Genomic DNA, 15,172 nt, shown 5'->3' on the forward strand with positions numbered 1-15,172 from the left:
GCGCCATCCAACAGCCAACTTGCTCTTAAATGACTAATTATTAACTTTTGGGCTTAAGTAAAACCTCACCGTGTGGTTCCATGGTGTAATGGTTAGCACTCTGGACTTTGAATCCAGTAATCCGAGTCCAAATCTCGGTGGAACCTGGTTTTATTTAGGTAAAAACACTGTTATCAGTGCTGAGTAGAGAATAGTGTTCCACATGTGACTGCTCTATGCCGAATTGTAACACCAAAAGGCAAATAATTGTTTACAGCTAAACCTAAACTAAATCCTAAACCTAACTCTGTGCAACTTTTAACAGTGGAATAGTTTTTAATTTTGATACTTGGGTGGCAAAGTTTAACTAAAATTACTTTTATTTACTGCCTAAAACTTCTAAAATACCTCAGAATTATATCAATTACGTAAGTTTAAAAAATCTGAGATGTGAAAGTAAAGTCTGAAGTTGTGTGTGTGTGTGTTTTTCTTTTTTGCTTTATTTACTCAGCAAATGGTGAATCTTTACGCCGATTAGTTTTGCAATGACACGGTTGTGACGCTGCCTCGCCGAACCCTAGGTGTAGGGACACGAAGTCAGCGGGTAGCAATGGCCGTGTGGCAAGGAAGCAGGGTAGACACAGCAGGTAGGTTTTTAGTGAGCGTTTTATTTACTATGCGTGAAAACCAATACAAACAAAACAAACAAAAAAACAGTACAAAACGGAAATCAAACGAGGTTTTAAAAAGAAAATCCTGACTAAAGCAGTTCAGGTTCTTTACATACTGACTAGACGCCAACCTCAACATCAGGTGGGTCCTCTAGCAGCCAGCCCCTCCTCTCTCTCATATACCTTTCCCCCTCACCTTTTAGCAGCTACACTCCTCCCCCTTTCTAATGGAATAAACCATTTCTCCTTTAACTAGGGGAAGAACAACTAAAACAATAAAGAAAACCAAATGTTACACCAAACAATAACAAACATACAAAACAAAACTTAAACAAATGTCGACATTAAATTTTAAGCAATTACACAATAATTAATTAATAAAAATATCCTTTTACTTTCCCCAGCCTTACCCATATCACCCCCCCGAGGTAGCTGAGGGCCCTTCAGCTCTCCCCAGAGCACACCTACCCTCCCGCTGGTACATGGATTAAGGTAAGTATAACAGGTAAGTATGATAGGTATGTAGGACAGGTAAGCATAAAAGGTAAGTATAACAAGTAAGTATAACTGGGGATGAAGACAACAGCTGTCTTCATCACACACCCCCCCCCCATAACATCGTCACTACTCGCCGTGACGAGACAGAAAGTCCGCAGTGGTGTTCTGAGATCCCTTACGGTATCGCACCTCAAATTTAAACTGTTGCAGGGACAAATACCACCGTGTAATTCTGGCATTCGTGTCTCTCATGTTCGCCATCCACTGCAATGATCTGTGGTCAGTCTCTAAAACAAACTCAGTCCCTATCAGGTAGTACCTGAGCGAATCTAATGCCCACTTTATAGCCAAAGCTTCCTTCTCCACAGTGGAGTAATTCAACTCCCTCGGAAACAATTTCCGACTAATGTAGAGAATGGGCTTAAGATCACCGTCCTTCTCCTGCATCAACACTGCCCCAAGTCCACGTCCTAATGCATCAGTTTGCACCACAAATTGTTTACTGAAGTCCGGGCTGTGCAAAACCGATTCACTACACAAACAGTCTTTCAAGTACTGGAACGCTGCCTCACATTCTGCAGTCCACTTGATTTTTTGTGGCATGTCCTTCTTGATCAAGTCTGTTAAAACTGCTGCTCTTTTGGAGAAATTAGGGATAAAACGGCGGTACCATCCCGCAAGACCTAAGAAGGATCTAACCCTTCTTTTCGTGGTCGGTGCAAGACACCTCTTCACTGCTTCCACCTTGTCAACCTGAGGCCGGACGACCCCACCTCCCAGGACGTATCCCAGGTAGGAAACTGTCCCTTTCGCCAGGTGACACTTGCTGGAATTCACAGTGAGACCTGCCTTGCTGATGCGCTGGAGTACCTCTCAGACGTGTCGCACATGCTGATTGCATGACTCGCTGAAAATGACCACATCGTCAATGTAAGCTGCCGCAAAGTCTTCCGTGCCCTTCAGGAGACTGTCCATCAGTCTTTGAAAAGTTGCCGCTGCCCCATGGAGACCAAACGGCATAACCAAAAAATGGTATAGTCCTGAAGGAACTCGAAAGGCTGTAAGTTCCCTAACTTCTGGACTCAGTGGAACTTGCCAGTAGCCTTTACAGAGGTCAAGTGTGGTTAAAAACTTAGCCTTTCCCAGCCTTTCAATTAATTCATCCGCTCTGGGCATCGGGTACGGATCAAAGGCTGAAACTGCATTCAGTTTTGAAAAGTCTATACAAAATCTAAGTCCTCCATCCTTTTTCGGAATGAGAACCACGGGACTACACCATTCACTAGATGAAGGTTCAATCACCCCCATCCGAAGCATAGCCTCCACCTCTTTTTTTAGATCCGGGACCAGACGTGCAGGAACTCGACAGTTAGTCTGACGAATCGGTTCATTTTTCAGCAGCCTGATGTTATGCTGGACTTTGTCTGTTCTGCCAGGGTCTGCCCTGAAAAGACCTGAAGGGATGACTGTAGCCAACTCCTCACGCTGCATCCAGTGAAGATGAGTCAGATCGGGTGCTGTGTCTGCACTACTGACCGTGGGGAAGTACTGCTCTGAGTTCTCTTCCTCTTCGCGTACAGCTCGCACCCATAGCTGTTCAGACATGTCTCCGTCCCGTTCTTTCCATGCCTTTAGCATGTTAATATGGAAAGTCTGTTTCTTCTTTTTCCTGTCTGGAAGTGACAGTTCATAGGTCGTCTTGTCGACCCTTCTTAGCACGTCATATGGCCCATGCCACTTGGCCAAAAGACTGGTATCTGATGTGGGTAGAAGAACAAGGGCTTTCTCTCCAGGCCTGAGCTCTCTGTCCTTTGCCCTCCGGTCGTACCAAGTCTTTTGTCGGTGCTGTGCCTTTATCACGTTCTCCCGAACCAGTTCTGTGGTCTTTGCCATGGTTTCTCTCATTTTAAGCACATGAGAGAGAACATTGAGTCCTTGTCCAATACTGTCGCCTTCCCAGGCTTCTTTGAGGACATCTAGTGGCCCTCTAACGTCTCTGCCATACAGAAGATGGAAAGGTGAGAATCCAGTGGATGCCTGCGGAACTTCTCTATATGCAAACAGAACATATGGCAACCATATGTCCCAGTCAGTTCTCACCTCACAGACGAAACGGCGCAGCATGGACTTCAGGGTTTGAATATAGCGCTCAGTGAGGCCGTCAGTTTGTGGATGGTATGGCGTGGTTGTAATGCCCCTCACCCCTAAAAGCTTAAAAACCTCCTTGAGCTGTTTGGATGTAAAATTAGATCCCTGATCGGTTAAAACCTCCTTCGGTATCCCTACCCTGGATATGAGCTGAATCAAAGCGTTGACCACTTGCCTTGTCTTCACCTTTCTCAAAGCAAAAGCCTCTGGATACTTCGTAGCATAGTCACAAACAATTAAAATGTAGCGGTTGCCACTATGACTTCTAGGAAGAGGACCTGCTACATCCATAGCAATGCGTGAAAATGGAACATCTATGATGGGTAGGCTAATCAAAGGGACCTTGCTTGCATTATTCACTGGGGCCGTAAGCTGACATTCTGGACAGGAGCTACAATACTTCACCACATCTTGGTACTGACTTGGCCAGTAAAATCTGCTAACGATTCTGTTCAATGTTTTAGCTATACCCAAATGCCAAGCCCATGGCTCTGAGTGCCCCAGCTTAAGCACCTGCTGCCGTAAATCTTTGGGTACCACTAGCTGTTCATAGCTTCCCTTAACCCTGTACAGGATGTTGTCTTTAATAAGGAAATGTGTGTCACCTCTATCAGTGCCATTAGTGCACTTTGAAAATGCCGGTTTAAGTGTGGGGTCACTAGTCTGCTGCTCTGCAATGTCAGACACCGGCTGCTATAAATCAAGATCTACTGGAGCAATATTCTCCACCAAAGGTGTACCCTTAACCTTCTCCTGTCTCCTAATGGCCTTGGGTTTGTTCTTTTTAGAGACTTCACAGTAAGGGAGTTCCCTCAGCAATGCCACCTTATCCTGCACCATTTGTTTGGATTGTGCTCGAGTCATTACCAATACCTCTGCCTCAGTCTGCTTCTGAATTAGGAGATCTACCAGTATAGGAATATCTCTGCCCAAGATTACTGCATAAGGAGCCTTTTGCATGATGCCTACCTTAAGCAGGTAAGGTTGACCATTAACCTCCAAGCTAACCTCCGCTGTAGGATAAATCTGCTCATCCCCATGTATGCATTTAACTCTAAGCTCACCGGAATACTCAACCGGTATATCCGAAAGACACTCTGCCAATACCATAGTCTGACTAGCACCTGTGTCAAGCAAAGCTTTACACGTCCTGCCTCCGACCTTGACTAATAGAACCACGTCCTTGCTGTCATTTTTAGATTTAAAACTTTCTGCCTTTTCAGGGGAATATCACAGTTGGTTAATACTACTACGCAGCTTAGGACAAGCATTAGCTTTATGACCAGTCTGGTTGCAATTGTAACACCTGATAACTTTGTCTATGCTACGGTTAGCATTGCCAGGTTTAGCCTTAATGTCCGTACTATGCCAGCGACTCTGAGTAGATGATCTAAAAACCTGGGGTCTCAAACCACTGTCATAACAATCCACAAACTTACCCTGTTCGCCACTGGACCAAGGCTTGCTCTGCTCTCCCAGCTTGAAACTGCCTTCCGACTGTCTAGCTGCAACATACGCTTCTGCTAGGGTGATGGCTTGGTCAGCTGAAGCAGGGCTGCGTTCAATAATCCAGCTGCGGAGTTCAGGATTTACCATCTTGAGGTATTGTTCTAAGATAATGGTGTCCCCAATCTGTTTTTTGGTCTTTTCTCGAGGAACCACCCACTTCTGGTACAGTCCCTTCAATCTGGTGTACAATTCCCTTGGCGTTTCATCAATTTCCACAGCAACGTCTCGGAAACGCTGTCTATAAGTCTCTTTGTTAATTTCGTACTTTCTCAGTACTGCACTTTTAATTTTTTGATAGTCACAAGCATCATCAGCGTCCATAGCGACATATGCACCTCTAGCTTTACCTTCCAGAAGAGGGATCAGATGAAAAGCCCAACTTCCTTCAGGCCACTGCGCCGCTTGTGCTAAACGTTCAAAAGTAGTCAGTAAATGTTCAATGTCGTCTGTTTCCTTTAATACTGGCAGTCTCTGAGCAGGCCAAACCATCTGTGAAAACTCTCCGTCATCTCGCACCAACCTGATGCTCTCCGACGCTGACTGTGAGCTCCGTAGAATCCTTGCCTGCGATTGACCACTCGGCTGCGCCATCCCAGTGTATTCGGACGCCGCCGCAGGATGACTCCTCTGCATCTGCCCCTGCAATAGTCCAAACTGGTGTTGAAGAGACCGCCATCGCTGGTCCTGACGAGCCAACTCGCGTTGCATCAGCTCATCTTTGCCGCGCTGCTCCGTGATGAACCCCCGGAGTAGCTCACACACTTGCTCCAAGCTCGCCGGTGTGCTCCCCACGGTAGATTCATCCACTGCTGCCGAAGACTGGCTCGGTTCACTCGTGCTGTCCCTCCGCACTTCCGTGAGTGAAGTTGCTGCTTTTTTCGGAGGCATATTTTCAGCCGTATCCCTCCAATGCCTCTGCCGCTTTTTGTTACAGTTCTCTCAGCTCATGGGCGCAGCCATCTTTGTTTAGGGCCGCCGCACGCTCTGTACCATCGCTCCGTGTGGCTTACACCGACGCCGCCATCTTTGTTTTGCCCACCGTTCATTACACATGCGTCATACGCCCACCGCCAAACACCGCCGTTGCCTCTTTTACGCCGTCTCCTTGGCGCTTAACAAACGCTATCGAGGTAAAACTCCGCTGCCACCATTTTGTGACGCTGCCTCGCCGAACCCTAGGTGTAGGGACACGAAGTCAGCGGGTAGCAATGGCCGTGTGGCAAGGAAGCAGGGTAGACACAGCAGGTAGGTTTTTAGTGAGCGTTTTATTTACTATGCGTGAAAACCAATACAAACAAAACAAACAAAAAAACAGTACAAAACGGAAATCAAACGAGGTTTTAAAAAGAAAATCCTGACTAAAGCAGTTCAGGTTCTTTACATACTGACTAGACGCCAACCTCAACATCAGGTGGGTCCTCTAGCAGCCAGCCCCTCCTCTCTCTCATATACCTTTCCCCCTCACCTTTTAGCAGCTACACTCCTCCCCCTTTCTAATGGAATAAACCATTTCTCCTTTAACTAGGGGAAGAACAACTAAAACAATAAAGAAAACCAAATGTTACACCAAACAATAACAAACATACAAAACAAAACTTAAACAAATGTCGACATTAAATTTTAAGCAATTACACAATAATTAATTAATAAAAATATCCTTTTACTTTCCCCAGCCTTACCCATATCACCCCCCCGAGGTAGCTGAGGGCCCTTCAGCTCTCCCCAGAGCACACCTACCCTCCCGCTGGTACATGGATTAAGGTAAGTATAACAGGTAAGTATGATAGGTATGTAGGACAGGTAAGCATAAAAGGTAAGTATAACAAGTAAGTATAACTGGGGATGAAGACAACAGCTGTCTTCATCACAACGGTTCCAAGGTGTTGATGGTTAGCACTCTGGACTCTGGTGTGTGTGTTTTTCTTTTTGGCTTTATTTACTCAGCAAATGGCAAGTTTCATTTGGGAGCCGTAAACACTATCATATACCGTACACATTATCAATACCATAAACACTATGTACAAAACATGTGGAGCTATTCTTACTACAATAAAACACACTGAACTGACTTTTAAAGTGAAGTTCGAAATGTTGTACAGAGATCGTTCCCATCTAGTGCTAGATAAATTACAGCTTGTTGCTTGGGTACAGATTTGTGACTTTATTATTAAATTGTTGTTGTTGTGTTTGTTGTTATTTTTTAACTGTTCATGTTTTAAAGTGTAAAACCATAAGCAGCACCGTCTATAAATAAATGAATCTTGTGCTTCCAACTGAGATTTTTGTTTACGTGAACAATATCTGAAATTTGACGAGCTTGATTAGTTTGTAATATGTGATAAAATGATGAATGAACCTAAACACTTGCTTTTTAATTTTAAGTTTTTATTTATTTATTTTAGTTTCAGTACAACGTGACACCGGCAAGATAAAGAAAGCAAAAATAAAGTGTCCCAAGTGTTTTTGTAACGTGTTGTAGACCTGCAATGGCGACTGTTTTTGGTACAGGAAAGAAAAGGCAGAATGCAAGTGAAAATGTGTAATTGGGCAACCAGCACTGTGTAAATATTAGACAGAACACATGATGGGTTATTTTAACTTGTTGGGTTGTGCAGCTTAACCATTGTGCTGGATTAAATAAAATTAAGAAAATACAGCATTAAAGCATAATCTCAATAAAATACGCTACAATTTAACACTATAATACAATACAATACAGCGACAGTAAGTCTGTGTCTGTTTCTGTTACTTATTCTGAATTGTGTTTGTTTGTAAACTGTGAATTAGTTCTTAATCTGGTCGTGATGTTAGTGAATTAAACCTACATCTCTCTGATGGTCTGATCGATGAGCTGTCTGTTCTGACATGCTGCTTAAGCCCGTCTAGCTCAGTCGGTAGCGCACGAGACTCTTAATCTCAGGGTCGTGGGTTTGAGCCCCACATTGGGCGAGTGGCTTCATTTAACATCTACAGAAACAAAATAGGACGTTCTTCCACTTTGTACAGCCATTCTCCGGTGACTTATCAGGTGGATATTTGTGCTTGTAGGACTGTTGTTTACTGGATGTTTCTCAAGTTACTTATTTCCACTATTCTGTGGGACTACACATTGTTGTTGTGTCTCATATCCGATGATCAACAGGCAGGTTGTGCAATAAAAGACACTCGTCCCTGGGTGAGCTCGAACCACCAACCTTTCGGTTAACAGCCGAACGCGCTAACCGATTGTGCCACAGAGACACACGCACAGACATTTCATTGGACGGTACACATGGTTCACATGACTTGCTAACTTTTACAGCAGGGCAGTTAAGTTTGGCAAATTGAAATAATGGCATGTTTCTGACCTGAATGAGAGGGGCATTAAAAAGATCTCACACTTGTCAGAGACAACGTTTGAAGCCCAGATCTATAGTACCTGCTAGTTAGAGAAGGCTTACTTGTTTGTTAGTTTAAGTCTAAAAGAGACAGTGGCCCATACGGGGATCGAACCCGTGACCTGGGCGTTATTAGTACCACGCTCTAACCAACTGAGCAAACCGGCCTATGTCCAAGAGCAGGGCATATACCCACATTCCTGATTCTACACTGACAGCCCTTCAGTTATGGACCTGCCACACAGAAACGATGGAGAGCTTTACTGTTGGTCTCAAATTCGTCTCGGCTGTAGGAGAGGAGACTTAATGAATAAATTCAGTTTAAATATTAATTTAAAAAACTTGATGATTTACCAGGTCGTTTGTTACAGTTTCCTTTCCAGTCGTACCTCCACAAAAACCAAAACACTCAATCTGTAAAAGAAAGACACATGCATGAATGTGATGAGGTTCTAAAATTTTCTAATGTTGCGCTCACTATTAAAAGTCAAGAAGTTTTAAGTAAAAAAAAAATAAAATAAATCATTTAGAGAGTTTTCTCAGCTCTTAAACATAGTAGAGGGCCACTTAAGAACACACCAGGGTTAAGTAAATTGTCAAAGTGCATCTTTTCAGGGGACTATAACAAAGTACATACATAACACATAAAAAACAGTTTAACGTAGAAAGTACTTACTAGTCTAGAGGTTCATGTCAAAGTGTCTGAACTGAGATTCGTTGGCAAGTGGAGCAGTGAAATCCTCAATTTGTTTTGGATCATTTTTTCCAAGAGCATTAGTGATGGACCTGAGTAGGCCGAGCTTTTCATTATGTTGTTGTAGCAGCAGCTCTAATACAGTAAAAAAATTTCTCTCTCCATTACTGTTAGTAAAATATCATTAACAATATTCAGTTTCTAAAAACACACACAAACACACCTTATACACACATGTAATGATCATTTGACAATCATCATGGACATTGAGGTCACTAGGCCCATCACTAGAGCTAAACGTAAAATATCCTTCAGGAATCTTCAATATATCTCTCCCTCTGCTTTCTCAGATTCTCTTGTTAAAAAGATGTCTGTCTGTCCTGTACTGTCTAGTAATTCATCTGACCTTGTCGATTACTATAATGACATACTCGCCTCATGTCTTGATGAGCTGGCTCCTTTGAGAACCAAATTTGTTTCATTTAGTCATTCCGCACCATGGTACACAATTGAGCTTCACCAAATGAAATCCCGTAAACGCCAGCTTGAAAGACTTTATAAGAAAACCGGTCTAACAGTACATTATCAGATTTATTCTGATTATCTTCAACATTACAAAGACGCTCTTACGGCAGCCCGATCCACTTACTATTCCGAACTCATACATGCTGGATCAACAAATCCTAAGACTCTCTTTTCCACAATAAATAAACTTCTCAAACCAGTTGACAATACTACCAATTCCTTTACAGTTGACAAGTGTAACTCTTACCTCTCATTTTTTCAAACAAAAGTTGAGAATATCCACAATTTTCTGACAGTTTCCCCTGTCATCTCTGTTTCTCCGCCTATCTCATCTCAATTTATTACCCAGCCTCTGTCTCAGTTCTCACCTGTGTCTCATTTGGACCTATCTGAGATCTTAACAGGGATGCGAAGCTCCACTTGTGTTTTGGATCCTGCTCCATCAAAACTTGTTAAGGGTTGTTTTCCAGTTATCTCATCACTTATCACAGAGATAATCAATTCCTCTCTTAGTTCTGGCTCAGTCCCTCAATCACTCAAATTGGCTGCTGTTACTCCCATACTTAAAAAACCTGGACTTGACTCTAACATTATGAGTAACTTTCGGCCCATTTCCAATCTTCCATTTCTGTCGAAAATACTGGAACGTGTTGTTGCCTCACAGCTCAAAGATCACCTAAATTCCAATAATCTATTTGAATCATTTCAGTCTGGTTTCCGCCCCCAGCACAGCACTGAGTCAGCCCTCCTCAAAGTCACAAATGACCTTCTTCTTTCCTCAGACTCTGGACAAATTAATATTCTCGTCCTCCTTGATCTTACTGCAGCTTTTGACACCATTAATCACTCCATTCTTCTGTCCCGCCTTGAATCCTCTGTCAACATCACTGGTACTGCCCTTTTGTGGTTAAGGTCATATCTCATAAACAGACAACAGTTTGTTAATATCAACAATTGTAGTTCTGCCATTGCTCCACTGTCCCAAGGCGTTCCCCAAGGCTCAGTGTTAGGTCCCCTTTTGTTTATTCTTTATATGCTCCCCCTTGGTGACATCATACGTCGGCATGGTTTACATTTCCACTGCTATGCTGATGATATTCAGCTTTACATCTCCTCCAAATCCATTAATACTGAACTTCACTCCACTCTGACAAATTGCATCACTGAAATGAAATTGTGGATGAAAGCTAATTTCCTCAAATTAAACTGTGAAAAATCAGATATGATCATCGTAGGTCCTACAACCCTGGCAAAAACCACAAAAAAATTTCAAATTACCATTGATAATGACACTTTGTCTCCGTCTTCTAACATCCGAAATCTTGGTGTAATTTTTGATAGCAACCTCTCTTTTGACCGCCATGTAAATCACATCACCAAAACTGCTTTCTTTCATCTAAAAAACATAGCACGTCTACGTCCATCACTCTCCTTTTCTGCCGCCGAAACCTTGATTCATGCTTTTATTACATCCAGAATTGATTATTGCAATAGCATCCTTTATGGTACATCTAACAAAATCCTAAAAAAACTTCAGTATATCCAGAATTCAGCTGCTCGCCTCCTTACTCATACTCGCTCCCGTGATCATATTACACCTGTTCTACAAAAACTTCATTGGCTTCCCGTTGCTCAACGCATTCAATTCAAAATTCTTCTATTCACTCACAAAGCTCTCCATAATCAGGCCCCATCCTACCTCACCGACCTGCTCCATCAGCACATTCCCTCCCGTAGCCTTCGCTCTTCTGAGGCTAACCTACTGTCCATACCCTCTAGGACCAAGCACCGGACCTGGGGTGACAGGGTCTTTTCCATAGCTGCTCCATCTTTATGGAATGCTCTCCCCAAACACCTACGAGATTGTCCTGACCTGTCCAAATTCAAGTCACTTCTCAAAACTCATCTATTCAGAGTGGCATTTAACTTGTAACAACACAAAATAAATGCTTTTATTTTTGCTATTCTTTTTAATAGTTTTTATACTTAGATCACGACAGAAATGTGAAGTCCTAGATCCTAAAACTTGTAAAGTTTTCAGTTTCCTGATTGCATGTAAATCTGTCCTGTTTCTGTCTAATTTTAAGAAATTGTTCTATATTTGTTGTTCTCTCTCATAATTTAGCTAATTTTTAATGAACTGTCTTATGCTGCTCTCTTTGTTTTTATCTTAATTATTCTTGATGTTGATGTACTATTTTGATTTTGTACTATGATTTGTATGGTGTATGTACGTATTTGTTTTGATTATTTGTCTTATGTAAAGCGTCTTTGAGTATCTTGAAAAGCGCTATATAAATAAAATGTATTATTATATTATTATTAATACAAACACACATCAGTACACAATCACACATCATACACATGTATGAGGTGTCAATACAAGGGTGTGTCATGGTATGGGGGTGTGTCAGTACCAGTACCAGGGTGTGTCATGGTATGGTGTGTGTCAGTACCAGTACCAGGGTGTGTCATGGTATGGGGATGTGTCAGTACCAGGGTGTGTCATGGTATGGGGATGTGTCAGTACCAGGGTGTGTCATGGTATGGGGATGTGTCAGTACCAGGGTGTGTCATGGTATGGGAGTGTGTCAGAACCAGAGTCTGTCATGGTATGGGGTGTGTGAGTACCAGTACCAGGGTGTGTCATGGTATGGGAGTGTGTCAGAACCAGAGTCTGTCATGGTATGGGGTGTGTGAGTACCAGTACCAGGGTGTGTCATGGTATGGGGGTGTGTCAGTACCAGGGTGTGTCATGGTATGGGGGTGTGTCAGTACCAGGGAGTGTCATGGTATGGGGGTGTGTCAGTACCAGGGAGTGTCATGGTATGGGGTGTGTGAGTACCAGTACCAGGGTGTGTCATGGTATGGGGTGTGTGAGTACCAGTACCAGGGTGTGTCATGGTTTGTGGGTGTGTCAGTACTAGAGTGTGTTATGGTATGGGGGTGTGTCAGTACCAGGGTGTGTCATGGTATGGGGGTGTGTCAGTACCAGGGTGTGTCATGGTATGGGGGTGTGTCAGTACCAGGGTGTGTCATGGTATGGGGGTGTGTCAGTACCAGTACCAGGGTGTGTCATGGTATGGGGGTGTGTCATTACCAGTACCAGGGTGTGTCATGGTATGGGGGTGTGTCAGTACCAGGGTGTGTCATGGTATGGGGGTGTGTCACTACCAGGGTGTGTCATGGTATGGGGGTGTGTCAGTACCAGGGTGTGTCATTGTATGGGGGTGTGTCAGTACCAGTACCAGGGTGTGTCATGGTATGGGGTGTGTCAGTACCAGGGTGTGTCATGGTATGGGGGTGTGTCAATACCAGTACCAGGGTGTGTCATGGTATGGGGGTGTGTCAGTACCAGGGATTGTCGTCGTATGAGGTGTGTCAGTACCAGGGTGTGTCATGGTATGGGGGGGTGTCAGTACTAGGGAGTGTCATGGTATGGGGGTGTGTCAGTACCAGGGTGTGTCATGGTATGGGGGTGTGTCAGTACCAGTACCAGGGTCTGTCATGGTATGAGGGTGTGTCATTACCAGTACCAGGGTGTGTCATGGTATGGGGGTGTGTCAGTACCAGTACCAGGGTGTGTCATGGTATGAGGGTGTGTCATTACCAGTACCAGGGTGTGTCATGGTATGGGGGTGTTTCAGTACCAGTACCAGGGTGTGTCACGGTATGGGGGTGTGTCAGTACCAGGGTGTGTCATGGTATGGGGGTGTGTCAGTACCAGGTCTGTCATGGTATGGGGGGGTGTCAGTACCAGGGTGTGTCATGGTATGGGGGTGTGTCAGTACCAGGGTGTGTCATGGTATGGGGGTGTGTCAGTACCAAGTTGTGTCATGGTATGGGGTGTGTCAGTACCAGTACCAGGGTGTGTCATGGTATGGGGTGTGTCAGTACCAGTACCAGGGTGTGTCATGGAATGGGAGTGTGTCAGTACCAGAGTGTATCACACACACTTATACCTAGGGTACCCTGTTACCCCCAGGACATGGGGAGAACATGCAAACTTCACCGGGGAATCGAACCCAGGACCCTCCAGAAGCCGTCCGACAGTGGACATCAAGTCAGTATATGTGCAGTCACATGAATCCAGTCATGCCCATATATGGTAAAGGTAAATTCACTCTGCTCCCTCGGAACGCTGTGACATCACAATGTGGACCTGTGCTCTTCAGGAGCAGCATTTAGATTTTCTCCTCATTTACGATGGCTGCTTCTCTGAGACAGAGGTTTCTGCGTGTGCTGTGTTGCGGGGCGCCTCCCCGGGCGTCCTCCGGGGGCAATCCCGGTCACGGGGGCGGCGCGGAGGCCGAGGAAGCGCTCCTGATGGAGGGGTTTCTGTTTAAGAGGACCAGGAGTGTGTTTAAAACCTGGAACAGGTCTGTACACTGATGCTTAGTATATATATTAGAAATTATATATATATATATATATTATATACATATACAGTGTATCACAAAAGTGAGTACACCCCTCACATTTCTGCAAATATTTCATTATATCTTTTCATGGGACAACACTATAGACATGAAACTTGGATATAACTTAGAGTAGTCAGTGTACAACTTGTATAGCAGTGTAGATTTACTGTCTTCTGAAAATAACTCAACACACAGCCATTAATGTCTAAATGGCTGGCAACATAAGTGAGTACACCCCACAGTGAACATGTCCAAATTGTGCCCAAAGTGTCAATATTTTGTGTGACCACCATTATTATCCAGCACTGCCTTAACCCTCCTGGGCATGGAATTCACCAGAGCTGCACAGGTTGCTACTGGAATCCTCTTCCACTCCTCCATGATGACATCACAGAGCTGGTGGATGTTAGACACCTTGAACTCCTCCACCTTCCACTTGAGGATGCGCCACAGGTGCTCAATTGGGTTTAGTCCATCACCTTTACCTTCAGCTTCCTCAGCAAGGCAGTTGTCATCTTGGAGGTTGTGTTTGGGGTCGTTATCCTGTTTGAAAACTGCCATGAGGCCCAGTTTTCCAAGGGAGGGGATCATGCTCTGTTTCAGAATGTCACAGTACATGTTGGAATTCATGTTTCCCTCAATGAACTGCAGCTCCCCAGTGCCAGCAACACTCATGCAGCCCAAGACCATGATGCTACCACCACCATGCTTGACTGTAGGCAAGATACAGTTGTCTTGGTACTTCTCACCAGGGCGCCGCCACACATGCTGGACACCATCTGAGCCAAACAAGTTTATCTTGGTCTTATCAGACCACAGGGCATTCCAGTAATCCATGTTCTTGGACTGCTTGTCTTCAGCAAACTGTTTGCGGGCTTTCTTGTGTGTCAGCTTCCTTCTGGGATGACGACCATGCAGACCGAGTGGATGCAGTGTGCAGCGTATGGTCTGAGCACTGACAGGCTGACCTCGCACGTCTTCAACCTCTGCAGCAATGCTGGCAGCACTCATGTGTCTATTTTTTAAAGCCAACCTCTGGATATGACGCCGAACACGTGGACTCGACTTCTTTGGTCGACCCTGGCGAAGCCTGTTCCGAGTGAAACCTGTCCTGGAAAACCGCTGTATGACCTTGGCCACCATGCTGTAGCTCAGTTTCAGGGTGTTAGCAATCTTCTTATAGCCTCACCATCTTTGTGGAGAGCAACAATTCTATTTCTCACATCCTCAGAGAGTTCTTTGCCATGAGGTGCCATGTTGAATATCCAGTGGTCAGTATGAGAGAATTGTACCCAAAACACCAAATTTAACAGCCCTGCTCCCCATTTACACCTGGGACCTTGACACATG

General features: G+C 44.3%; 1 non-coding gene across 1 annotated transcript; it reads left to right on the forward strand.

Moving 5' to 3' along the window:
- The first annotated feature begins 74 nt into the window (after positions 1-74).
- On the forward strand, positions 75-146 carry trnaq-uug (transfer RNA glutamine (anticodon UUG)). The gene has a single exon. It is a non-coding gene; the product is annotated as a tRNA-Gln (tRNA).
- The last annotated feature ends 15,026 nt before the right edge of the window (positions 147-15,172 follow it).

This window comes from Trichomycterus rosablanca, chromosome 14 (genome assembly GCF_030014385.1).
Source record: "Trichomycterus rosablanca isolate fTriRos1 chromosome 14, fTriRos1.hap1, whole genome shotgun sequence".
Lineage (NCBI taxonomy): Eukaryota > Metazoa > Chordata > Actinopteri > Siluriformes > Trichomycteridae > Trichomycterus > Trichomycterus rosablanca.